Genomic DNA, 27444 nt, shown 5'->3' with positions numbered 1-27444 from the left:
GTCTCCTGGAGAACTGGTAGAATGGTTTGGTTCCTGCTGAAAGGACAGGAGGGTAGACAATGGTGAGACGTGCTTGGGACAGCGGACAGGTTTCTTTGGTCAAGTTGAACCGTCACTTGAGGTCTCCGGGTTAGGCTGTCTTCCAAGGAGTTCACTGGTGCACTTGTATTCTGTCCTGGATGCCAGGTTTTTCTGTTCTGAAACCATACCTGAACTTGGGATTCTGGAAGGCCTGGTTGTTGAGCCAGTTCTTCCCTGACCTTGAAACTAGGGAATCATCAGTTCTTCTCAAAGGCTTCAGTTAGGAGACTGGTTTGAGATCTTGTGATGGATATCCGCTTCTATCTGGCTGCTTTGGGAAAATTTTCTTGAGACCAAAGCTGAGGCTGTTCTTGACCCTGGAATGCCTCTTCTTCTAGGGCATGTCCAGAGGCCAGTCAGCTCTTCCTTAGGTGTATTCTTCTGTGGTTTTTAAAACAAATCTGAATTCGAGACTCTGGAATGCCAATTTCTTTGGTGAGCTCTTCTCTGGTAGTTATACCAGGTTAAGGATTCTGTTCAAATGAAGCTTGCACAACATCTATTTGACTTGGCTTCAAAATGACCTTCTTTTGTCGGACTTGTGTTTGCTGTGAGCCTGGACTCTGGTTTTGGATAAATTCTCTTTTGTCCCTTCACAGTTCCTCTCCTTACTTCAAATGGGAAATCACATCTGATTGGGTGAGTCGATACCCCACAGAGAACAGATGACTGATGGTCTCCATGTTGTACAGCTCCCTTTGTGATGATGTGTCAAGCAGGGCCCACTTCTCCTGGGTGAAGTCCATGGCCTCATCCTTGACAGTCACAGATTTCTGTGGATACATTGTCAAGAACACAGCTGCCACCTATTTTCCTCTGTATTCTCATGCAGAGACTGAATCAACTCTATGCAGGCAAATGCAGCTGTGGAGGCTGGCAACTTCCAAAAATTTGTGGGTCAGGCATCAGGCTGGAGGCTTCTCCTAACTCACAGTGTTGCAGGGGCTGACAAACCCAGAATCAGCAGGTCAGATAGCAGGCTGATGGCTCATGGGGCTATGGGAGCTGGCGAATCCCAAAATCTGTAGTTTAGGCAGCAGGCTGCTCAGATGCAGGATCCAGAGTGAGAGTGAGCCTTGCTGGAACATCCATTTATATACTGGGAGCAGGCCACACTCCCAAGAAGACTCCTTCTTCAGCTGACTGGCTGTGCATAGCAGATCTCATCATGGAGGTAATTACATTATATCAGATCTTATCACAGAGGTGATTCTTTATATCAGATCTCATCATGGAGGTGATTACATTACATGTGGAAGAGCAATCAGTCCAATGTTTGCCAAACCACTGAAAATCATAGCCTAGCCAAGTTGACATGTAACATTAGCCATCCAACTATCTATCAATATGTACATTGTTTTTAGTTGCCATTGAGTCAGCTCCAACTCATCACAATCACATGTACAACAGAGCAAGACGTTTCTCCATCCTAATCCATTTTCACAGTTGTTGGCATGCTCAAGTTCATTGTTGCAGCCACTATGTATTTTGAGTGCCTTCTAATCTAGGAGGCTTATCTTTCAGCACTATATTGGACAATATTCTTTTGTGATCCATAGGGGTTTCACTGGCTAATTTTTGAAAGTAGATCCCCAGGTGTTTCTTCCTGGTCTGTCTTACTCTGGAAACTCCACCAAAACCTGTCCACCATGGGTGACCTGACGGTACTTGAAATACCAGTGGCATAGCTTCCAGCATCATAGCAATGCACAAGGCACCACAGTATGCCAAACTGGTTTGCTTTCTTCATGTATGTCCTTGATGTCATTCCACAAACTTGTCCACCAGGGGTGACCCTGCTGGTATTTGAATATCAGTGGCATAGCTTCCAGCATCACAACACACAAGCCCCTAAAGTATGACAAACTGACAGATGAGTGGGGTGTGTGTGTATATATATATATATACCAAAAACATATTGCTATCAAGTTAATTCTGACTCATAGTGACCCTACAGGACACAGTAGAACTGCTCATACAGTGTCCAAGGAGTGGCTGGCAGATTTGAACTGCCGACCTTTTGGTCAACGGCCAAGCCCTTAACAATTGTTTCACCAGGGCTCCATATATATGTGTGTATGGGCGTGTGCGTGTGTGTGTGTGTATACAGTATGTATTTATATATGCACTCATTTATCATATCTCAGAATTGCTTAAGAGAACTCAAGTTCCGGAAAATGTGAGATGATGAGTTTAAATATGAAAAATGAGTAGGATTATACCATTAATGTGCCGTTTATATTGCAATCCTATCTCTGGACTGGGACCTTCATGGGGCAATCCAGTTTTTCAGCTGGAGAAGAAATAATACAGAATTTTAATAGTTTGAATGGCAGTAGAGCAATACCAAGAGGATGGAAAACTGTCAGGTCTGCTAATTATGCTCAGGGGTCTTTTTTAAGAACTTAGCAAGGTGTGAATAATGAGCAGGAAGATGATTTTCACTCTGTGACTTTTTTTTTTTTAAATGATTTTCACTGTGCTTTAAGTAAAAGTTTACAAATTAAGTCAGTCTCTGACACAAAAACCCATAAACACCCTGCTACACACTCCCAATTACTCTCCCCCTAATGAGACAGCCCGCTCTCTCCCTCCACTCTCTCTTTTCGTGTCCTTTTTGCCAGCTTCTAATCTCTTCCACCCTCTCATCTCCCCTCCAGGCAGGAGATGCCGAGATAGTCTCAAGTGTCCACCTGATCCAAGAAGCTCACTCCTCCCCAGCATCCCTCTCCAACCCATTGTCCAGTCCAGTCCATGTCTGAAGAGTTGGCTTCGGGAATGGTTCCTGTCCTGGGGCAACAGAAGGTCTGGGGGCCATGACCACTGGGGTCCTTCCAGTCTCAGACCATTAAGTCTGGTCTTATGAGAATTTGCGGTTGGCATTCCACGGCTCCCCTGCTCCCTCAGGGGTTCTCTGTCAGGGCAGTCATCGATTGTAGCCGGGGACCATCTAGTTCTTCTGGTCTCAGGATGATGTAGTCACTGGTTCGCGTGGCCCTTTCTGTCTCTAGGGCTCGTAATCACCTTGTGTCTTTGGTGTTCTTCATTCTCCTTTGATCCAGGTGGGTTGAGACCAATTGATGCATCTTAGATGGCTGCTTGCTAGCGTTTAAGACCCCAGACGCCACTCTTCAAAGTGGGATGCAGAATGTTTTCTTAATAGATTTTATTATGCCAGTTGACTTAGATGTCCCCTGAAACCATGTCCCCAGATCCCTACCCCTGCTACGTTGGCCTTCGAAGCATTCAGTTTAATCAGGAAACTTCTTTGCTTGTGGTTTAGTCCAGTTGTGCTGACCTCCCCTGTGTTGTGTGCTGTCTTTCCCCTCACGTAAAGTAGTTCCTATCTACTCTCTAATCAGTGAATGCCCCTCTCCCACCCACCCTCCCTACCCCCCTCATACCACAAAAGAATGTTTTCTTCTCAGTTTAAACTATTTCTCAACTTATACAATATTTGTCCTTTTGCAACTGACTAATTTCACTCAGCATAATGCCTTCCAGGTTCCTCCATGTTATGAAATGTTTCACAGATTCCTCACTGTTCTTTATCAATGTGTAGTATTCCATTGTGTGAATATACCATTATTTATCCATTCATCTGTTGATGGGCACCTTGGTTGCTTCCATCTTTTTGCTATTGTAGACAGTGCTGCAATAAACATAGGTGTGCATATATCTGTTCGTGTAAAGGCTCTTATTTCTCTAGGATATATTCCAAGGAGTGGGATTACTGGATCGTACAGTAGTTCTATTTCCAGCTTTTCTAAGGCAGCACCAAATCGGTTTCCAAAGTGGTTGTACCATTTGACATTCCCACCAGAAGTGTAAAAGGGTTCCAATCTCTCCACAGCCTCTCCAACATTTATTCTTTTGTGTTTTTTGGATTAATGCCAGCCTTGTTGGAGTGAGATGAAATCTCATTGTAGTTTGGATCTGCATTTCTCTAATGGCTAATGATCGTGAACATTTCCTCATATATCTGTTACGTACCTGAATGTCTTCTTTAGTGAAGTGTCTACTCATATCTTTTGCCCATTTTTTAATCAGGTTATTTGTCTTTCTGTAGTTGAGTTTTTGCAGTATTATATAGATTTTAGAGATCAGGCGCTGATTAGATATGTCATAGCTAAAAACTTTTTCCCAGTCTGTAGGTTGTCTTTTTACTCTTCTGGTGAAGTCTTTGGATGACCATAAGTGTTTCATTTTTAGGAGCTCCCAGTTATCTAGTTTTTCTTCTACATTCTTTATAATGTTTTATATACTGTTTATGCCATGTATTAGGGCTCCTAACATTGTCCCTATTTTTTCTTCCATAGTCTTTATCGTTTTAGATTTTATATTAAGGTCTTTGAACCATTTTGAGTTAGTTTTTGTGCATGGAGTGAGGTATGGGTCTTGTTTCATTTTTTTGCAGATGGATATCCAGTTATGCCAGCACCGTTTGTTAAAAAGGCTGTCTTTTCCCCATTTAACTGTTTTGGGGCCTTTGTCAAATATCAGCTGCTCATACGTGGATGGATTTATATCTGGACTCTCAATCCTCTTCCATTGGTCCATGTATCTGTTGTTGTACCAGTATCAGGCTGTTTTGACTACTGTGGCGGTATAATAGGTTCTAAAATCAGGTAAAGTAAGGCCTCCTACTTTGTTCTTCTTTTTCGGTAATGCCTTATTTGTCTGGGACCTCTTTCCCTTCCATATGAAATTGGTGATTCGTTTCTCCATCTCGTTAAAGAATGTCGTTGGGATTTGGATCGGAATTGCATTAAATGTATAGATCGCTTTTGGTAGAATAGACGTTTTTATAATGTTAAGTCTTCCTATCCATGAGCAAGGTATGTTCTTCCGCTTATGTAGGTCTAGGTCTCTTTTGGTTTCTTGCAGAAGTGTTCTGTAGTTTTCTTTGTATAAGTCTTTTACATCTCTGGTAAGATTTATTCCTAAGTATTTTATCTTCCTGGAGGCTACCGTAAATGGCATTGATTTGGTGATTTCCTCTTCGGTGTTCTTTTTGTTGGTGTAGAGGAATCCAACTGATTTTTGTATGTTTATCTTGTATCCTGATGCTCTGCTGAACTCTTCTATTACTTTCAGTAGTTTTCTGGAGGATTCCTTAGGGTTTTCTGTGTATAAGATCATATCATCTTCAAATAGAGATACTTTTACTTCTTCCTTGCCAGTCTGGATGCCCTTTATTTCTTTATCTAGCCTAATTGCTCTGGCTAGGACTTCCAGCACAATGTTGAATAAGAGCGGTGATAAAGGGCATCCTTGTCTGGTTCCTGATCTCACTGGGAATGTTTTCAGGCTCTCTCCATTTAGGGGGATGTTGGCTGTTGGCTTTGTATAAATGCCCTTTATTATGTTGAGAAATTTTTCTTCTATTCCTATTTTGCTGAGAGCTTTTATCATGAATGAGTGTTGAACTTTGTCAAATGCCTTTTCTGCATCAATTGATAAAATCATGTGATTCTTGTCTTTTATTTATGTGGTGGATTACATTAATTGTTTTTCTAATGTTGAACCATCCCTGCATACCTGGTATGAATCCCACTTGGTCATGGTGAATTAATTTTTTGATATGTTGTTGAATTCTATTGGCTAGAATTTTGTTGAGGATTTTTATATCTACATTCATGAGGGATATAGGTCTATAATTTCCTTTTCTTGTGGTGTCTTTACCTGGTTTTGGTATCAGGGATATGGTGGCTTCATAGAATGAGTTTAGTAGTATTCCATCCTTTTCTGTGCTCTGAAATACCTTAAGTAGTAGTGGTGTTAACTCTTCTCTGAAAGTTTGGTAGAACTCTGCAGTGAAGCCATCTGGGCCAGGGCCTTTTTTTTTGGGAGTTTTTTGATTACCTTTTCAATGTCTTCTTTTGTTATGGGTCTCTTTAGTTGTTCTACCTCTGTTTGTGTTAGTTTAGGTAGGTAGTGTGCTTCTAGGAATTCTTCCATTTCTTCTAGGTTTTCAAATTTGTTTGAGTATAGCTTTTCATAGTAATCTGATGTGACTCTTTTAATTTCAGTTGGGTCTGTTGTAATATCGCCCATCTCATTTCTTATTCGGGTTATTTGCTTCCTGTCCTGTTTTTCTTTTGTCAGTTTGGCCAATGGTTTATCAATTTTGTTGAGTTTTTTAAAAAACCAGCTTCTGGTCTTGTTAATTCTTTCAATTGTTTTTCTATTTTCTATTTCATTTAGTTCAGCTCTAACTTTTATTATTTGTTTTCTTCTGGTGCCTGTGGGTTTCTTTTGTTGCTCTCTTTCTATTTGTTCAAGTTGTAGGGATAATTCTTTGATTTTGGCCCTTTCTTCTTTTTGCATGTGTGCACTTATTGATATGAATTGGCCTCTGAGCAGCACTTTTGCTGTGTCCCAAAGGTTCTGATAGGAAGTGTTTTCATTCTCATTGGATTCTATGAATTTCTTTATTCCATCCTTAATGTCTTCTATAGTCCAGTCTTTTTTGAGCAGGGTATTGTTCAGTTTCCAAGTGTTTGATTTCTTTTCCTGTTATTGATTTCCACTTTTATGGCCTTATGGTCAGAGAAGATGTTTTGTAATATTTCAATGTTTTGGATTCTGCTAAGGCTTGCTTTATGATCTAATATGTGGTCTATTCTAGAGAATGTTCCATGTGCACTAGAAAAGAAAGTATAGTTGGTTGCTGTTGGGTGGAGTGTTCCGTATATGTCTACGAGTTCAAGTTGGTTGATTGTGGCATTTAGATCTTCCATGTCTTTATTGAGCTTCTTTCTGGATGTCCTGTCCCTCTCCGAAAGGGTGTGTTGAAGTCTCCTACTATTATTGTGGAGCTGTCTATCTCATTTTGCAATGCTGATAGAGTTTTTTTCATGTATCTTGCAGCCTTGTCTTTGGGTGTATAAAAATTTAATATGGTTATATCTTCTTGGTGTATTGTCCCTTTAATCAATATGTAGTGTCCTTCCTTATCCTTTATGATGGATTTAACTTTAAAGTCTATTTTGTCAGAAATTAATGTTGCCACTCCTGCTCTTTTTTAATTGTTGTTTGCTTGGTATATTTTTTTTCCATCCTTTGAGTTTTAGTTTGTTTGTGTCTCTAAGTCTAAGGTGTGTCTCTTGTAGGCAGCATATAGACGGATCTTGTTTTTTAATCCATTCTGCCACTCTCTGTCTCTTTATTGGTGCATTTAGTCCATTTACATTCAGAGTAATTATGGATAGGTATGAATTTAGTGCTATCATTTTGATATCTTTTTTTTGAGTGTTGACAGCTTCTTTTTCACACTTGATTTTATGTGCTGAGTAGATATTCTTTATATATTGTCCTTTCTTCATATTTGTTGTTGTTGATTTTATTTCTGCTGAGTCTGTATTTTTCCCTTGTATTTTATTTTGAAGAGTAGGATAGTTTGTCTCCCTTGTGGTTACCTTATTATTTACCCTTATTTGTCTATATTTATAACTTTTATTTCTTTGTATTGCTGTATCTTCTTCTCCATATGGAAGGTATGTGATTACATTTCTTAGTCCCTGTTTATTATTTTAATGTTGTCTTCTTTTATATAATAACATCACCGTTACCCTGTGTTGGGCTTTTTTTTTTTTTTTTTGGATTTCCCTGTCTGGGTTGACTTTTGGTTGCTCTGCCCAGTGTTCTAGTCTTGGGTTGATACCTGATATTATTGATATTCTAACCAAAGAACTCCCTTTAGTATCGCAGTTTGGGTTTGGTTTTTACGAATTCCCTAAACTTGTGTTTATCTGGAAATGTCTTAATTTCACCTTCATATTTAAGAGACAGTTTTGATGGATATATGATTCTTAGCAGGTAGTTTTTTTCCTTCAATCTTTTAAAATATGTCATCCCATTGCCTTCTTTCTGCATAGTTTCTGCTGAGTGGTCCGAGCTTATTCTTATTAGCTCTCCCTTGTAGGTGACTTTTCTTTTATGCCTCGCTGCTCTTACAATTGTCTCCTTATCTTTGGTTTTGGCAAGCTTGATTATAATATGTCTTGGTGACTTTCTTTTAAGATCTACCTTATGTGGAGTTCGATGAGCATCTTGGATAGATATCTTCTCATCTTTCACAATATCAGGGAAGTTTTCTGCCAAGAAATCTTCAACAATTTTCTCTGTATTTTCTGTTGTCCCTCCCTGTTCTGGTACTTCAGTCACTCGTAGGTTATTTCTCTTGATAGAATCCCACATGATTCTTAAGGTTTCTTCATTTTTTTAATTCTTTTATCTGATTTTTCTTCAAATGTATTAGTACTAGGTGATTTATCTTTGAGTTCAGAAATTCTAGCTTCTACTTGCTCAATTCTGCTCCTCTGACTTTCTATTGAGTTATCTAATTCTGTAATTTTATTGTTAATCTTTTGAATTTCTGATTGCTGTCTGTCTATGGATTTTTCCAGCTTATAAAACTTTTCATTATGTTCCTGAATAATCTTTCTGAGTTCTTCAGTTGCTTTATCTGTGTGTTCCTTGGCTTGTTCTGTGTATTGCCTCATTTCCTTCCTGATGTCTTGAAAGGTTCTGTATATTAAACTTTTGTGTTCTGCATCTGGTAATTCCAGGAATGCACTTTCATCTAAAAGATCTCTGGATTCTTTGTTTTGAGAGCCTGTTGAGGTGACCATGGCCTGTTTCTTTATGTGACTTGATATTGACTGTTGTCTCCGAGCCATCTATAAGTTATTGTATTAGTTTATGCTTGCTTACTGTGTCGCAGCTGCTTGCTTTGTTTTGTTTTGGTATACCCCTATGGGTTGCTTGGGTGAGCTAGCTTGATTATTTTCACCTTTGGAGCTCTGGTGTCCTGTCCCCAACTGGCTAGAGCTGTTATCAGGTATATCAGTCTAGGAGTCCATTCAGTTTTCTTGCATGAATTCAGCTCAGGTTTCCAGGTAGCTGATATCAAGTGTGTGGTACAGGCTCTGTCCTACAGTCTTAGAGGGGCAGGGGTGATTGGAGTATATACCGGTATGTGATTGCAGCAGGGGGTCACGCTCTGAACAAGGCAGGGGGCTGAGAACCAACCCACAAGTGTCTCTGAGGAAAACACCTCTCTGTTCTGTACAGTGTGCTGGTGGGTGGGCTCTGCAGAGGGACCGTGTGCACCCAAAGATTTTGTTGTAAGGACTGGGAGGTACCAGTTATCCCTGGGCCCCTGTTGCAGGTGGCTGGGCGACCCAAATGAAGCCACCAGTCCTTAGGTCATGTTGTGGGTAGGTGAAGACCTTGTTTAACAGTCAAAGCAATGTCAAACATCAAACACCCACCTCTCCACCGCACAGCTGAAATGGTTGGAGTTTGCCAACAAGGAACTATTCTCCTGAAATAGGCCCACACAGGTCCATGCAGAAGGAAAAGGTGCTCAAGGTTCATGGACAGTTTATGCCTGGACAGGAGCCACTTCTGTCCTGAGCTCCCCAAGTTAATGGAGCTACCAAATTATCTTTTCCCCCCAGCTGGAAATTTTTTCCTTCCCCAAAACTGGAAGGATGGCTCCAGGTGCTCACCAGGGCCTATCTCAGGCCTAGGGATTCAGCCACTGAAGCTGGGTTGGGGGGGGCGGGGGGGGGACGTGATAAAATATACACAAGTACTTAGCTTTTGCCGAGAGCGCCCTTCTGCTCAGGTTCCGGAGGTGTGAGTGGGCTGTGGCTGGCTGCTTGTCCCTGAGGAAACTGCAGCAGAACGCTAGGACCGGCCCCCCGCCGCTGCCGCTGCTCTGGGAATGGTGCCTGAGGGCTCCCTGCGATTCAGGTCAGGCAAATCCTCTCCGCTTCTGAACAGTCTCTTCCTTCCCCTGCCCCTCAATTCGTTATCTAAGCTTGCCTTTGATGCTCAGGGCTCCCCACTTATCACAAGTATACTCTTTTCACTTGTTTTTTCAGGTCTTTGTTGTAAAGAGGGCTCGAGGGAAGCGTCTGTCTATTCCGCCATCTTGGCTCCACCTCACTCTGTGGCTTTTTACAGTTAGACTATTGTTACTATCGTTTACATTTTTGCCACACACCCATCACATGAAATCTGATTCATAGCCATGTTCAGCATTGTTATCATGTTCCCTGGAGATGCCATTTAACTACAGCCCTACCTACTGCCAAAGCCTGTGTGTGAAAATGAATAAGTCTTTCAGTTAGAGCCTCTCCCTTACATTCAGATTTCCCTACGTTGTCCTAGTAGGAAAGGATATTTTGCAGTTCGCATCAGACCGACCCAATATTCACAATCTCTGATGAACTAGGGCACACCTATGAAATTAAATTTGTCAAGACATAGTCGGAGAAGAGGAAATTCATCCTTTGTCTTCAGCCACCTACCAGGAAAGCCCTCAGCCTTTTTCCCACTTCATTATATGTGTGTGTATACCCTCTCTATGCCATCCCTCTTCATTTTTCTTTTCTTTTTTTTTATTTTAGTTAATAAATTTGAAATTTTAAAGTCTATTTATCTAAAATATATGTACATGTATCAGATCCCATAAAGAGTCAAATAGTACGAGAAGGCTTTTAATAAAAAACAGTAGTCCTCTGGCTCACCCCTGCCCAGAGTTAACCGCTCTTTACTCTTTCAACTATTTATTCTGGTTCTCACTCCATATTTCTGAATAATTCTCTTATAGTATTATTTCTTAGTTTCTCTCCCTTGATTATTACTTATTGTCTTCCATTAGAGAAGACATGACTTAACTCTCTTAAATAAAACCCTCACCAAACACACACGTGTATTTCCCATTATCCCAATATGGATTTTGCACTAAATCAATCTTTAGTATTTGTATTATAATTGTGTAAATTATCATTCACAGATAAAAGCATATAATGCATTTTCTTTCTTGTAAAACTTTCATTTTTCCCAGAATCCGCTTGCTTTCCATTATCCCATCCTCTGTAGGCACTTGCTTTTTGGCCCTTCTCCCTTTAGTCATAAAATCTTCCAAATTTGATGACTCTCTCTTCTGTATTATACCTCTCTTTTTTCTATTTGATGGGTTTAAACACTTGTCATTTCTTTACTGTCACTTTAGTGGGGTTTGGGGAGATGGTACATGTGTCCCATCCACCATATTAACAACAGGCCCCTCATTCCCCCTTTCGCCATGTTTGTTAATTTATTTGGCCACTGCCTTAGTCATCTAGTGCTGCTAAAACAGAAATACCACAAGTAGATGGCTTTACCAAACAGAAATTTATTCTCTCACAGTCTAGGATGCTAGAAGTCAGGATTCAGGGCACTAGCTCCAAGGGAAGTCTTTCTCTCTCTGTCAGCTCTGGGGGAAGGTCCTTGTCATCAACCTTCCCCTGGACTAGAAGCTTCTCAGCACAGGGACCCCAGGTCCAAAGGATGTGCTATTTTCCTGGTTCTTATTTCTCAGTGGTATGGGGTCCTCCTATCTCTCTACTCCCTTCTGTCTTTTATATCTCAAAGCAGGTTGACTCAAAATACAATCTAATCTTGTAGATTGACTCCTGCCTCATTAACATAACTGCTTCTAATCCTGTCTCATTATCATCACAGAGGTAAGATTTACAACACAGAAAAATCATCCAAAAACCAAACCATATCAGATGACAAAATGGTGGACAATCACACAATACTGGGAATCAAGGCCTAGCCAAGTTGACACACATTTTGGGGGGGACACAATTCAATCCATAACAGCCACTATTCTCTTAGCGTGGGTATATACTTATGGATAAAAAGGGATACAAGGAAGTATAACATATATAACATATATTCTTAGCTCTAATGGCCCTTTTTTTTTTTAATGGCCCTTATACACAAGTCGAAAAGACTATACACACATTAAAAATTTCTAAAACAAATGAATACACACTTTTAAAGACATGATTAAGTCCTAGTACTATGCTACATGTAATTAAGTGAAAGACAGTGGTATAGATAAGCACCACAGACATTCAGAGTGCAAACAATATTCTTGGCCTAGAATGTGAGCGCAGGTTTCACTGAGAAAGTAGGGTGTCAATTTGTTAAAATTTGGAAAGCGTTGACCCCAAACCAAAAACCAAGTCCACTGCCATTGAGTCGATTCGGACTCATAGCAACTCTATGGGACAGAGTAGACCTGCCCCGCAGGGTTTCCAAGGCTGTAATCTTTATGGAAGCAGACAGACTGCCACATCTCTCTCCCATGGAGTAGCTGGTGAGTTCCAACTGCCGACCTTATGGTTAGCAGCAGAGTGCTTTAACCACTGCACCACGAGAGCTCCTCAAAAGCCATTGAAAGTGAGGAAATTCCAGATGAGAGGAACAGTGGAAATAAAAAGGCGGCACACGATGTTCTCGGGAAACAAAGAATTTAGCAAGAGCAGAGGGCTCGTATAAGTAAACTATGGCTTGGTTCTCATGAATTCCACCCTTCAAGTAAAAAATATGCTAAGAAAAATATGGATAATCTTAAAAAAATAAAAACATAAAAACCCCACTGTTCTTAGACTCAGGGCTGTGGACCTACTTGTACCTTGGGCTTGATGTATAATTTACTGCTTCACCTCCGGTTCCTATCCACAGCATGTGAATTACACCTCCCAAAACTCTCCTTTCTTCTTCATAGTGGAACTTCTAGCAAAACCATTAGCCTCTCACAGAAAAATGAACAAGTTCTGTAACACCTGCTTTCTGGATACTGCATACAGAAGATTTTTGGATTACTAGGCTGCAGGCTAATAAAAAAAAAAAAAAGCAGGTGGACTACAGCTACAAAAGAAGTGACAGTGGAGTTTTAGAAAGACAGAAGGTGACGCTGTTACCTGCATGAGACTTCAGAGTAAAACTGACCTAAAGGGTAATGCACATCATTCGAAAGGGGAGAGAAAAATAGGAGGAAACAATACAAATTGAAACACTGTGCATTTACAAGAAACTGAAATGAGATCAATTAATATTTGCGAGTGCACTTATGGCTATTTGGTGGCACAAAAAGAATTGCAAATATGTTAATATTATAAATATATGGCATGCCAATATATTCCACAATGAGCTAAAATCTGGATGGATAATCAAGTTGATTGTCCCTCCAATATCAACATAACAAGTTTTGTTCCTTTTTCTTTCCTTGTTCTTCTCTCCCTGTACCTCACCCCACCCCACCCCACAACGCTGGTATAGCCCTTTTTACCACCCAGGACTCTTCCATGTTCACAGCTTAATATTCACTCTTCCATTATCTTCTTCTAGTTTTTTGTTTGTTGCTTTCAAAGATACCAAGAAATCCTCTATATCAAACTCTCTTGGCTACTGTCTAAATGGGTAAATACTAGCCCTTTCCCTGCAAATGCTGATAGTAACCAGGTGTTTCCCTGATGGCCTTTCAAGAAAGCTACATTTTTCCAAAGGGGAGTAAGAAGGAACTCTGCCTCTGTAAAGTGACCTCCTGCTTTGGTCTTTGCCAGGAGACTTACTTTGGGGACAACAGGTCTTCGCTGGCAATATGAATATGGCTGCCCGAAGTCAGGTCCGACACCCCAGAATGGGTATAGATAGGCCCTAGAAAGCCAAATTTGCAGTCACGTTTTTCACATCCTAAGAAAAACTGTGTTTCTGAATCACATTTTTATTCACGGAAAAAGCCAACCATCTGTAACTCCTATCAGCGCATTTGCGTAATGTGCCATTGTGCTGGACATCTTCCCTCTCCCCCTCCAGATCCTCTCTCCATCCTTCACTCTGCTATGGGCCTTGTTAACCCAGAACCCAGTGCCGTCGAGTCGATTCCGACTCATAGCGGCCTTGCTAGGCTGACCTATAAGATTATAAGACTCCGGTGCCCTACAGCTTCCCATTGGGTATGGCCGGTGAGAGCTTCGGCAGGTGGTCGGGGGTGGGAGGAAGTGAGATCAGGATGTGTATTCCCCAGGCTCATTCCTATGAAGAGGACTTGGGCTGGATATGTCCTTGTCTCTGGGGCTGTTATGGATTGAATTCTGCCTCCCAAAAATATGCGTTGTAAATCCTAACCCCTATCTTATGGTTATAATCCCATTTGGGAATTGATTTTCTTTGTTATATTAAGAGGCCAAATGTAGGGTGTATTTTAAGCCAATCACCTTTGAGATACAAAAAGAGCAGATTAGGCACAGAGAAGCAAGCAGAGATGGAGGAAGATAAATGCCATACCACATGAAGATCACCAGGAAGCCAAGGAAGAGAAACTGAAAAGACAGAGAAAAAAAGCATTCCCCTGAAACTGGCCTCCTAAAATCGGACACCTAGCCTCCCAAACTGTGAGAAAATAAATTCTTGTTTGTTAAAGCCAACCACTTGTGGAATTTCCATTATGGCAACACTAGATAACTAAGACAAAGACCAGTGTGCTTCTCCAGGTGACCTTCTCCACATACATTTTCTCTTTCTGGCTCAGTAACTGCTTTCTCCTGTCATCCTTTTGGATCTAGTTGTAGTAACACCTCATCCACTGCTACCAGCCACAGGTTGTTGCACTATGTCTTGTGGTTCCCCTACATTCTACCCACCAACTTGGTCAACAGTCTCTTTGCAAATAAACTCTCCTGGAATCATCCTAATTTGGGTATGCCGTCTGTTTCCCACTAGAAACTGATGGAGGTAATCGCTCAAGAAATAAGTCTGATCTTACTAAAAGATTTTATCTAAAAAGTCTATACTTGAAAGAAGGTGAAAATAGTACAGTGAGTGAGAACACTCTAGCATTGAAGTCGTAGTTAGGTGGGCTCAAGATCCAGATCTTCCTCTTTTAAACTGTGTGTCCTGAGGCAAGTTGCTCAAACTTTCTGAGTCTCAGTTTTTTTAGTCCTTAAAGTAGAGATAATAATGTTACCAACATCATAGAAGTGATGTGAAGATGAAAAGAGACAATACTGTCCATATAAGGCAAGCTCTTAATACATATTAGCTAATAAAAATAATCATTATGATGATATGAATATTCATTAGTTAATAGCTATTCTTCTGAAGGAGGCTTAATACAGAAAATGGACTTGAATTGGATCTTAAAGGTTGAGTAGCTGAAAAATATCTTTGTAGGCTCAGGAGAAAGATGTCATCTTGAAGAATAAGGTGCACCTTGACCCAAGCCATGGTGTTTTCAATCACCTCACATGCATGTGAAAGCTGAACAATGAATAAGGAAGACAGAACAAAAATTGACGCCTTCGAATTGTGGTGTTGGCAAAGAATATTGAATATACCACGGACTGCCAAAAGAACGAGCAAATCTGTCTTGGAAGAAATACAACTAGAATGCTCCTTAGAAGCAAGGATGGCGAGACTGCGTCTTACATACTTTGGACATGTTGTCGGGAGGGATCAGTCCCTGGAGAAGGACATCATGCTTGGCAGAGTACAGGGCCAGTGGAAAAGAGGAAGACCCTCAAGGAGACGGATTGACACAGGGGCTGCAACAACGGGCTCAAGCCTAACAACGACTGTGAGCACGGCCCAGGACCAGACCGTGTTTCGTTCGCTGTGTGGTACATAGGGTCGCTATGGGTGGGAAGCAACTCGACGACACCTAACAACAACGACAACAAGTATTCTAGTTCCAAACTTTTAAAAGGAAAGTTATCTGAAGATTTCTTTAGAGAATCAAGGTCAGAGGCAACTTCGTTTGTTGTCAGATATAGTGACCACTTTGACCAAGAATCCTTCCCACGGCGTCACAGAAAAGTTCTATTGTATATGTCTGTAACTTCGTTCAAAAGCAAAGCGGGAGCCAGAATTCCCCTATCAGTGTCATGAATTAATCACCAGCTTTAATTAAGAATCACATTGCAGAGGCCTCTATAATTGGAGAGTTAATTTAATGAGCTATTGCAAGTTAAAGTAATTTCCACTTCCTTGAGCTTAACTGTGTTGAATGGAGTTTTTTTTCAGGAAGCACTCATTACCTGCCTGATTATCCTAAGCCTTCCAAACCATTTACTTTTGATCATGTTTGACTGCAATCCAGGGAGTGAAATCCTGCATGGGTTTGAAACCAGGAAGATGCTGATAGTATACCCATGAAGCAGATGTACTTTTGTTGTACAAAGTTTACATATGTTAATGGATTTAAATTGGTCTATGAACAAAGTCAGTTGCCGTTTCTTGATTATTTATATAAATTAAAGGATGGCTTAACTTAATTTCTACCATGTGTGCCCTGTGGCAGTAAAGGTGGCTGATGATTTCAGTTCTTTTCTTTCCAAGGGATTGGGAGAGAGAGACTGGCTACTATCTGCCAATATTTAGCTGTATTTCATAAGGGGCAGTTTGTTTTGGAACCTGTAATGATCTAATCAAGAAAACCATGGATCTGATGTAACTTCCTCCTACTCTGCTCTGGCACTTCCCCTAGAAAAGATCACAAACAGCAAACAAAAGAAATAGGACTATAGGATTTCACCACCAGGCACAGTCTCAAATCAAGACGTGCAATTTTAAGGATCTTGACATCACGGCCAAAATAGACAAAGCAGATGTGGTTAACTTGGTTGGCCATGGATCACTGGACTAAAATGGCAGCAGCATACAGTAACCCCTGCACCCAGAATCAAGCAATGAGTTGCTTGTGAAGATAAGAAAGGGAAGTTTGCGATTATTTACCAGTATTGAGATGTTTATGTTTGAAAACAAACGTAGTCATTGAACACTATAATTAACACAGCTCTTTTCTAGCATCCTTTTGATAGAGAATCTCTAATGGGAGAACAAATAGGAACAAGAAGGAAAGAATTTCATTTATTTCATACATAGTCCTACTAAGGCTGGGCTTCCAAAATAAGAATGTGCAGGCCCTAAGTTCTTGGCTTGGGTTTCCCAACTCAAGATTGACATACTTCAGCTCTACTTATTCTTTTACTCTATCCTAAGAATAGGTAGAGAGGGAAGACCATGTCAAAACATTACGATTAATTCTAACCCCATTTATGCCTTTAACTCAGTTCGTGACTTTAGGCAGGTAACATCACTTCTCTGACTTTAGGCAGGTAACATCACAGGTAAAGTGGGAATATTTTGCGAGTGTGAAAAGCTAATACATATAAGTGAACTTTGGGGAATTCTAAAGTGCTCCACAAACGAGAGTTGAATGACAAAAAAAAAAAAGTTAGCTCTGTGTCTATTTCTCAAATGCATCTAATTATTAATACTTCAGTAGTAAAAAAGGAGTGCAAATTTTCTCACTGATATCCTTGCGTTCAGTGAAATAGTTAATCACAGGTATAAGTCCATACATTTATCTACTTGATATAATAAAAATATTTTATGGTGTTAAAATTTTTAAATACATCTTTAAAACATTATTTTCTAAATCAACTGTCATGAAAAAAAAAATTCTACCAACGGCTTAGATGAAATCAAGGGTGATAAACCCATTGGAGGTAATTGTGAAAAATTGTGATACTTCACACTGAAAAATAACGTTTAGTATCTGACTACAACAGTAATATGTGCTCATTTGAGGACATTCGGGAAATACATAAAAAAGAAAAATTATTAACATTTTGAAGTATTACGGTCCCTTTCTTTTTTCCTAACTAAATATACATATAAGTACATTACTCCTTATAGAATTTTCTCTCCTTCACCAAAGGTGAGACTATAGGAACAACTATACCCTCCCGTCTACCACCTACTGGTGCCATAGTTAAAGAGAGGGTACCGGGCTCAGTGGGTCAGGTTGATTCCTCTATAGCAGTTTTCCTTACATGCTCTGCGTTTTCGAAGAGCAGAGAAAGGTATGAAGTTAATAGTGGTGATAGGCAGAATTCTAAGATGGCCCTCAAGATTCTCCTCCCCTGGTGTACACATATCTTCTTCCAGATATTCAATCAAACATTAATCTAGGTACACTGTGAAGGGATTTTGTGAACAAATTAAGGTCCCAAAACAGTAGACTGTAAGCTAGAGATGTTATGCTCAGTGGGCTTGGCCTAATCAGGGGAGTTCCTACAAGGAACAGGGCTTTTCCTGAAGAAAGAGATTTGAAGTGTGGGAAGGATTTAGTCTGTGAGGAAGATTTTCTGTTGCTGGCTTTGAAGAGGGAGGGGGCATGCGGCAAGGAATCTGGGCAGCCTCTAGGAGCTGAGAATGGCCCCCAGCTGATAGTCAGTAAACAGGGACTTCAGTCTTATAACTACAAGGAACTGTATTCAGACAACAGCCTAAATGAATTTGGAAGCAGGGCCTCCAGAAAGGAACACAGCCCAGCTGACACCTTGATTTCAGCCTTTTAAGCCCCTGAGCAGAGAGCCCAAGCAAGCTGTTTCTGGATTTCTGACTTACAAAGCTGAGTTAACAAATGGGTGTTGTTTTAAGCTGCTTTGTTTGTGGTAAATTGCTACGCAGCAACAGGCTGGGTTGACCTTTGATTTCGTTCTGTGTGACTTCAAACTTGACAATCGCTTACACTTATTCATATCAGGTGTTTTTTGATTATCTAATAAAAAAGAAAAAACAAAAAAAGTTGTTGCCATTGAATCGATTCCAACTCATGGTGACCCCGTGTGTTGCAGAGAAGAATTGAGCTCCACCTGGTTTTCTTGGCTGTGATTTTTATGGAAGTAGATCATCAGGCCTTTTGTTAGTGGCACTACTGGGTAGGCTCAAACTGTCAACCTTTTGGTTGGTAGCCAAATGCAAACTGCTATGGAGACAACCATTATTATCTACAGTTCCAACACAAAAAGATGGATTTTCTGCCTACAAAGCTTAGAAGTAGGGGTTACAAACTCAGAGTTGGTGCTTTCGAGCCAGTCTGAGCTGTGATTAAAAAAAAAAAGTGATTAGAGAAGGTAAATAAATAGACAGTGGTTAGATAGCCTTCCAAAACTTGCATATGAAGATGTTGCAATTACCCTCATAATGCCCTGTAGCCTTAAGGGAACTGTAGGAACTGAACTACAGCAAGAATGGGGCTAAGATCACCTACAGATATTTTCACCATCTAGACTTTCCATACTATTACGCACTCTGGATTCACAAATGAGGAGCAGCAAATCAATCATAACGTGGCCCTGGATCATGACTAACCTGCCCCACTTTCATTGCACAGCCCTCCTCTGGGGTTAAGTGTGTCTTCTGAGGCCCAGCTTCTTGGTGCCCACACTGGCAGGAGTTGTCTATTTTGTCTTGTTTTCAATCAACCTCACTGAGGTATCATTTGCAAATGCACGTATTTTAAGTGAACAGCCTCACGAATTTTGACAAATGAATACATTTGTATAAACCATCATCCGAATGAAGATATACAACATTTACAGCACCCCGGAAAGTTCCTTATGCCTGTCAGTGTCTTCCAATTCCCTACGTCAGGCCATCGTTGATCTACTTTCTGTCGCTATAGATTACCTAGAAGAACTTCTTATAAATGGAATCACACAGTATGTACTCTTTTGTATCTTGCTTATTTTACTCAACATGATTTTTTAAAGTAAGGCTTATTAGGGTATAATTTACATACAGTAAAATTCATCCTTTTTAGGTGCTCAGTTGAATGAGTTGTAACAAATGTCTAGAAACAACCACCACTACAGTCAAGAAATACAATATTTCTAACATTTCAAAAAGTTCCTTCATGTGCCTTTGTAGTCAGTCCTCTTCCATCACCCCCCAGTCTCAGGCAACCACTTATGTTTTTTTTCCAGAATGTCAGTGGAATCACAGGTATGTAGACTTTTGTATCTGGCTTCTTTCACTTCACATAATGCTAGCACAATGACTTTGAGATTCATCCATGTTGTTGTGTGTACCAGTAGTTCATTCTTTTTATTGCTGCTGTGGTATTCTATTGTATGAGTGTACCACCATTAGTTTATCCATTTAGCTGTTGATGGATTGTTTCCAATTTGGGACTATTATGGGTAAAGTTGCTATGAACATTTATGTATAAGTCCTTTTGGGGACATCTGGAGCGTTTTAAGTCCAGAACAGGAAACATGTAAGGAGGAACCATTAACTCAGGGGAGACATAATTTTAATATCACCCCACCTGTTATTCAGTCACCTTGCTTTTGAGTTCTGATCCCTGAGAACTGAGAGCCCTGGGTCCCATAAACCAGTAACCATGTACCCTGGCTAGGTCCTTCAACCTCCTTCTTCGCCTAGCTCCCAGTGCCTCCATAATACCTGCTATGAATTTCTCAGCAATTCTGTAAATATATAAGGCCTAAAGATGTTCACAAACCTCAGCAGCTTACTTTTGAACCACAAGTAGACCAAGGCAAAGGCATAAAAGCAGATGAGACGGAAGCAAATAAAACAGAAACCACTTGATTGTCACACTTATGAGTGAAAATAAGCTTCACCGTGGAAGCTAATTCCAGGACATATGCAAATCCAATGCTCTTATCAATACTATTGAGACTTACCTTTCATAAAGAACAATTAAGGAGCCCTGGTGGCACAACTGTTAAGATGCTTTCATAAATATTACAGCCTAGATAACCCTATGGAACATTTCTGTTCTGTCACATGGACTTGCTATGAGTCAAACTCCACTCTCCGGCATCTAACAACAAAGAAACTATTAGAGAAGAATTTCACAATCACTGATGCCATATTTCTCACTCAGTGACGAAAGAGAATGATTAACAATTTCACAAGCCCTTTTTATACACAAAAGGTGGAGGAGGATAAGTTTGGCAACTTACCTGGACACACAGTGAGTCAAGGACAGAGGAAGGATTCAGTCGTCTGGAATCCCTGGCATGTATACTCTGCAGTAGTGGGTAGTCCTTTCTAGTTGAAATAGTCCTAGAACAAAGACACTAGAAATACAATTAGCCACAAAGAATAATCACATAGTTTTTACTTTAGCTCAATATTTCAGGATTTTTGTTTTATTGTGCTTTAGGTGAATGTTTGCAGCCTAAGTTAGTTTCTCATTCAAAAATTTATACACATATTGTTCTGTGACATTGGTTGCAATCTCCACAATGTGACAGCATGCTCCCCCTTTCCACCCTGGGTTCCCGGTACCCATTCATTCAGTTGTCCATTCCTGCCTTCTCATCTTGCTTTTGGGTAAGAGCTGCCCGTTTGATCTCATATACTTGATGGAACTAAGAAGCATGTTCCTCACTTGTGTTATTATTTGTTTTATAGGCCTGTCTAATCTTTGTCTGAAAAGTGAGCTTTGGGAGTGGTTTCAGTTCTGAGTTAGCAGAGTGTCGGGGGCCATAGACTTGGGGGTTCCTCCAGTCCCTGTCAGGCCAGTAAGTCTGGTCTTTTTAAGTGAATTTGAATTTTGTTCTACATTTTTCTCCCACTCTGGGACTCTGTCTTGTGATCCTTGTCAGAGCAGTTGGTGGTGGTAGCCAGGCACCATCGAATTCTTCTGGGCTAATTGGTTCATACAGCCCTTTAGTCTTTTGGGCTAATATTTTCCTTGTGCTTTGGTTTTTTTCATTCTCCTTTGCTCCAGATGGGTTGGGACCAATAGATGCATCTTAGATGGCTGCCTGCAAGCTTTTAAGACCCCAGACGCTACTTACCAAAATAGGATATAGAACATTTTCTTTATGAACTGTGTTATGCCAGTTGACCTAGATGTTCCCCAACACTATGGTCTCCAGTCCTCAGCCCCAGCAACTTGGTCCCTCAAGGAGTTTGGATGTGTCTAGGAAACTTTTATGCCTTTGCCTTGGTCTACTTGTGGTGACTTGCCCTATGTTGTATATTGTCTTTTCCTCTACCAAGTTGACATTTGTCTACTATCATGGTTTTTTGGGTGAGAGGGTGGAGGGGTTAAGATTTTTTTTTAATCTAATTGGTTGGTTGAATAGGTTTTTTTTTTTTTTTTTTTGGTCAATTGCAAGAGTCAGAAGAGACAAAATAGAAAAGAGGAGAAAGAGATACCAACTTGAATAAGTGTAACGAGACTTCCCATTCCAAATTTATATTGCCTCAAAACTCTCTCTTTATTGATAAAGATTCTCAAGTTATCAAATCTACACAGGTTTTAGAAATGGAAACTTCAAGAATGTTTGTCAGGCGTGGGAGCTATTACTTTCAGGTAACCAGAATTGAGGAAATGGAAGTTGTTTATAGAAACCGGCACGATGAAAATGAATGATTTGTTTGAGAACAGAGAAAAATTTGTCCAGACGGATAAAAGTGACCTCTGTAAGAGGAACATACTAAAAGAAGTACTGGAGAAGATCCTGTTGTCTTTTTAGAGCTCAGCTAATTGTAGAATGAGCACTTTTGACAGAAAGAAATATCCATTTGACCACCTCCCTGATCCTTGAACCTTCAGCTGACTGAGAAGTCCTTTTTTCTGTTTGAAGTCAACAAAAGTGGTCACCACCTCTCAAAAGTCCCACCTAGTTCCAGCATTGGTTCTCCAGTATGTCTCAACTTGTGCCTGTTCACCCTTACCTGAGTGTTCTCACACAGCCAGCATACCAGGCTTGTTCCCAGTCATCCAGTTCTGATTCCTCATCATGAGTCCCTGAACCATTTCCCACCCTTGGGTGGTGGCAAAAGGATGCTATTGAAAGGGGAAAAACTTTCAGTGAATGGTCTTTTGACCTTCTTAGCCACTCTGATAAACCAGGGGAACTCTATGTGGGTGAGACTTGGGCACTTCCATATTAGTTATTAATTTGACCAAAATCCATCCACACCAAGGCCACAAGGAACGGATGGCTTCCCTTCAGGATAATTCTTTCTCGTACTCATTTGAGCTCTTTTTCTAGCATTGCTGATAATGCTTTTAGCACACATATGCCTTGTGAGTTACAGGTTGTAGAGACTTTATAACACAAGGGGCCAGTGCCATGGTTTTGAGATTGTTACTAATTATAGAACCATTCCACGAGTGGTTTTAGAAAACACTGATCTTTGGCCTGCAGCGTAGGGGAGGGCCATTGCATTTAATAATACCTGAATTCAGAAGGGAGTAACCCACACACTCCACTGAAGAAAGCAGCTGCTTCCTAAGTCTCCTGTCATGCTAGGAGCCAATTTCAGTCTGCTGAGATGGAGTCCTGTAGAGAGAGGTCAGGAATTGGTAGCACCTGGCTGGGATGAAGAGATGCTGGTGTATGTGTGTGGCGGGGGGTGGCGGGAGGATGAGCAATTTCTCACAGCTAAGTTTCTCTCCTCAAGTAAGACCTTGGAGCCATTTCTCTTAATCTTCCTTCACTGTTTGCCAGGGGATGGTAGTTTTCTGAAGGAAAGACCCCACTAAGAGAGTGATATACAGGAATGGGTGAGTCTCATTTCTAACCCCCCTCAGCCTCTAATCTCCTGACAGACTGACTAAACTTCTAAACTGTGTGATCTTGTGTTAATAACTTACTTTAATTACTTTTTCTGGAAAATGGGAAAGTACCCCCTGGAGCACATGATCGCCTGAGGATTTGCAGCTCTTTGACCTATGTACTTGCAAAAACAAAAACAACTTGCTGCTGTCAAGTTCATTTTGACTCATAGTGACCCTATATCACAGAGTAGAACTGCCCCATAGGGATTCCAAGGAGTGGCTGGTGGATTCGAACTGCCGGTCTTTTGGTTAGCAGCCATAGCTTTTAATCACTGTGCCACCAGAGCTCCATGTACCTGCAGTATATGCATAAATATATGACAACCCCAATAAATCTCTTTTGGCCATGAAGATATATATATTTTAGGGATTGTTATGGATTGAATTGTGTCCCCTAAAAATGTGTGTCTACTTGGCTAGGCCATGATTTCCAGTATGCTGTGATAGTCCACCATTTTGTGATCTGATGTGATTCTTTTATGTGTTGTAAATCATAACCTCTATGAGGTTAATGAGGCGGAATTAGAGGCAATTATGTTAACAAGGTAGGACTCAAACTACAGGATTAGGTTGTATCTTGAGTTAATATCTTTTGAGATATAAAAGAGAGAACCAAGCAGAGAGGAGGGGAACCTCGTGCCACCAAGAAAGAAGTGCCGGGAGCAGAGCCTGTCCTTTGGACCCAAAGTTCCTGCACTGAGGAGCTCCTAGACCAGAGGAAGATTGATGACAAGGACTTTCCCCCCAGAGCTGACAGAAATATAAAGCCTTCTTCTGGAGCTGGCACCCTGATTCAGACTTCTAGCCTGCTACACTGTGAGAGAATAAATTTCTGTTTGCTAAAGCCATCTGCTTGTGGTATTTCTGTTATCACAGCACTAGGTAACTAAGACAGGGGTGTAGACAAAATCAGTAAAATGTCCATTCAAAATGTTAGCTACTTAGTCATCCATACATATTTAATTTGTAAAATAATAGTTTAAATTTAAAATACTGTATTTTTCCACTTTCACTTCATAAGACATTATTCTTCACCAGTGTCATTTTATGACTAATCCAACAGTTTTCCGGACACATCATTGTCACTTCCAAGTCATTTGAAATTTAACACTTTTTGACTCCATGTACTTTGTTGTCACTAGAAAATGTATTTGAACTCCCAAACTCCTGTTTGCATAGCATTCGATCATTTTTTCATTTCCTATAGGTGTATATTTTTTTTTGTGTATATTTATAACCTCCAAACGTACCACTTACTGAATTGCATTTTTATGTCATCCCTAAAAAGTCTACGTACGAAAGTACCTAACATGCATTTCAGAGTTATTTCAGAGTTAATAACTTCAAGAATAATTACTAAATCAGTGATTAATGTCTTTTTTTTTTTTAAAAGCAGTTCTGGCAGATACCTCCATATGTATCCAAAACAGGCTTTAATTTAAGCCATTTCACCTCAATGTATCTTCCCCTAAAAGCAGTTTGCCATTCCAAATTCAGTTATTGAGAGAAGAACAAAAAATGACTTCTTAAGAATCGGGGATGGATTAACCAGTAAGCAAGGAACACACGGACTCAATTGTATTTACTTAAAAATCTGTAGTACCCAGATTCCACTGGGTTTCACCACATCTTTGACCTGGTGAAAAACAGGTGAAATTGGGCACTACAGATAAGTAAGGAAGCATAAGTAAGCCTGTGCGAACCTTGTTTGTTGGGTAATCAGACCCTAATAAGAATATACATAAAAGGTGACTCCCTTTTTTCTGGGAAATAATTTTGAAGAAAAAAAAAATCACCTTATCTTGGGCAAATGGGGTATATGTAAAGACATTTGTTCAAATTACTTCCAGAATTTTAAAAGTAGTATATGCTTGGTTTTGGTTTCTTCATTTGTCCTTGGAACCCAAGGTCATAACACTCTAAGTAAAAGATTTCCTTTAGAATTCATGTTATTATTATTCTTCCTTTAAAACGAAGGATCAGAAATTGATGTATTGGTTCAACGAGGCTCACTTTGAACCACAAGAAAATTAGTGGTAAACCCTTTAAAAAATAACCCCCCACTGGTTTATCAGGCCCAGCCCAACACTCTGACCAAAAATACAGAAAAAGAGAAAATTTCACCCTCAGCGCTTTAGACTTTCCCAGTTTTTCCGCTGAAGTCAACTTTCCAACAACAACCAGGACCCTGCCTTCTTCCTCTGATTTTTGCCTTTACATGGAAGGAGAATAAATGCTGGGGTCTGTATTAATTGCTCGTCGCTGCTGCCTTTAGTTGCTCTCCTGGTCATGGTAAAGTGTTATCACTTTTGACCCGCCTTTCCCAAGACAGCAGGGCATTCCTGCCAGGAGTCAACTACAGAAACTTCCTTCAATCAGGTGGGGAATGAAAAGAAACCTGCCCTTCCATTTGGCTCAAACTAAGAGTGAGTGTATACATAAGGGTTCCAGAAAAAAGGCGAGAAAAATAAACTCAGCTTTCCACCACTAACACCACCACCCTTTTTTTTTCCCCAACAGAAACCTACAGGCAAGCTGTTCTCACTGGATGTTAAATATTCAAAATTTTAGAAAGGAAGTGTTATGCGTGATTAGAGCAAAAAAGTAGGAACAAAGCTGCTATGTTCTCTTATCATCTCTGCTCATTGCATGACTTCAGGCAGTGATATGACTTGTCCAAATGCCTTCTTCATCTACCTCAACCAAAGAGGGTGGAAGAGGTAAGAGGTTTTGGCCCCACCAATAAAAAAAAAAAAAGTCAATTTTAGAGACTGGGAGTCACCTTAGTAAATCCTGACTCTTATTTCTACCTGAATGGAAGGGTTAGTCTGAGACTGGGGCACCCTCATTCATCCTTACAGATCTTTGGGATGGATGCATTACTCCTAAGCCTTTAGAGTCACAGGAGAAATCCCACTGATGAATACCCACTTTCCAACCCCAAATGCTGGTCACCCAATTTCACCAGGCCTCCTTTTCCTGTTCTAGGAAATATATATATATATATATATATATATACTTTTTTTTTTTTCCAAAATCCTTATCAGGAGGCTGTTGAGTAGAATTATTTAAGTAGAGGTTTAACATTGACTTGGTGTTCAAGATGACAAACTCCTCCCCCATACAAAAATCTGAAAATAATTCTGATAAAAAGAGCAACTCGGCTTGCGAGCAAACCAGATGGCTGCACACCCCTTCATCAAGTCTGTTAGTTTTCACGTTGCCGCCTTGGAAGTTTTTCCCCAGGAAAACACATGGACAAGAGACTTTTTTGACTGAGTGAAGAATCTGTTTTAAAACAAGGCCCATCCACACTAACCCTTAGGTCTGCCCAACGTAATTGCCCAATTTATTTTCTTCAGGATATTTTCCCTGGCAGATTAACTAACCTTCTGGATAACTAAATATATCACTAATGGTCAACAAAGTGAAAACATTGAGGCTTCTTTGTGGAGAATTCAGGCCAAAGCTTGGTGCTTGCCTGAAGTCTCTGAATCCATGCAATAAATGGACCTGGGTACACTCTAGGTGCCCTGATGGCACAGTGGTTAAGTTCTCGACTGCTAACCAAAAAAGTCTACCAGCTGCTCCTTGGAAATCCTATGGGGCAGTTCTACTCTGTCCTATAGGGTTGATACCAATTGGAGTTGACTTGATGGCTACGGGTTTGCTTTGGTTTTTTGGTTTCAGTGTGCTCTAGGGGTTGGAGTGCTCATATTTGAAAAATTTCTCAGATTCTGCTTGAATGCTTATTTGTAGAGATGCTCATTAAAGCATAAGTAGAGAGATCATTGGAGGCCACTTTCTAAGGGAGGCTTCCTGTTTCAGTGGGAAGTGGCGATTGAACACTTTATAATCCCACACAATCCCACTTCCTCTAAGTAATTGACATATCCAAAAAAGACATGATAATTAAAGTCCAATCTTGGAACAGACACAGGCAATGCCAGGGTGGTTGTCCATTGCCTAACACATGACGTGAGTGCATTTAAAAAAAAAAAAAAAAAATTAGCATCTCAGCAAACATAGAATTACAGAAAATAGCTTGAATTGCCCAGAATAAGCATTAATATGGACTAAACTATTCTTTATACAGGCATGGAGTTCTCAAT

General features: G+C 40.3%; 1 long non-coding RNA gene across 2 annotated transcripts in view; it reads right to left on the bottom strand.

Annotated features, from left to right (window-relative positions):
* LOC135232584 (uncharacterized) overlaps positions 1-27444 on the bottom strand; it is a 75582-nt gene that overhangs the window by 8464 nt on the left and 39674 nt on the right. The window contains exon 2 of one of the 2 annotated variants that reach the window (XR_010323121.1): positions 20715-20817. This is a non-coding gene — a long non-coding RNA (uncharacterized LOC135232584). Of the gene's footprint in view, positions 1-20714; positions 20832-27444 lie in introns of both variants that reach the window. The other variant, XR_010323120.1, reaches the window with a different exon arrangement.

The sequence above is a fragment of the Loxodonta africana genome, chromosome 10 (assembly GCF_030014295.1).
Source record: "Loxodonta africana isolate mLoxAfr1 chromosome 10, mLoxAfr1.hap2, whole genome shotgun sequence".
NCBI classification, from domain to species: Eukaryota; Metazoa; Chordata; class Mammalia; order Proboscidea; family Elephantidae; genus Loxodonta; species Loxodonta africana.
This window is presented reverse-complemented; position numbering and strand designations above follow the sequence as displayed.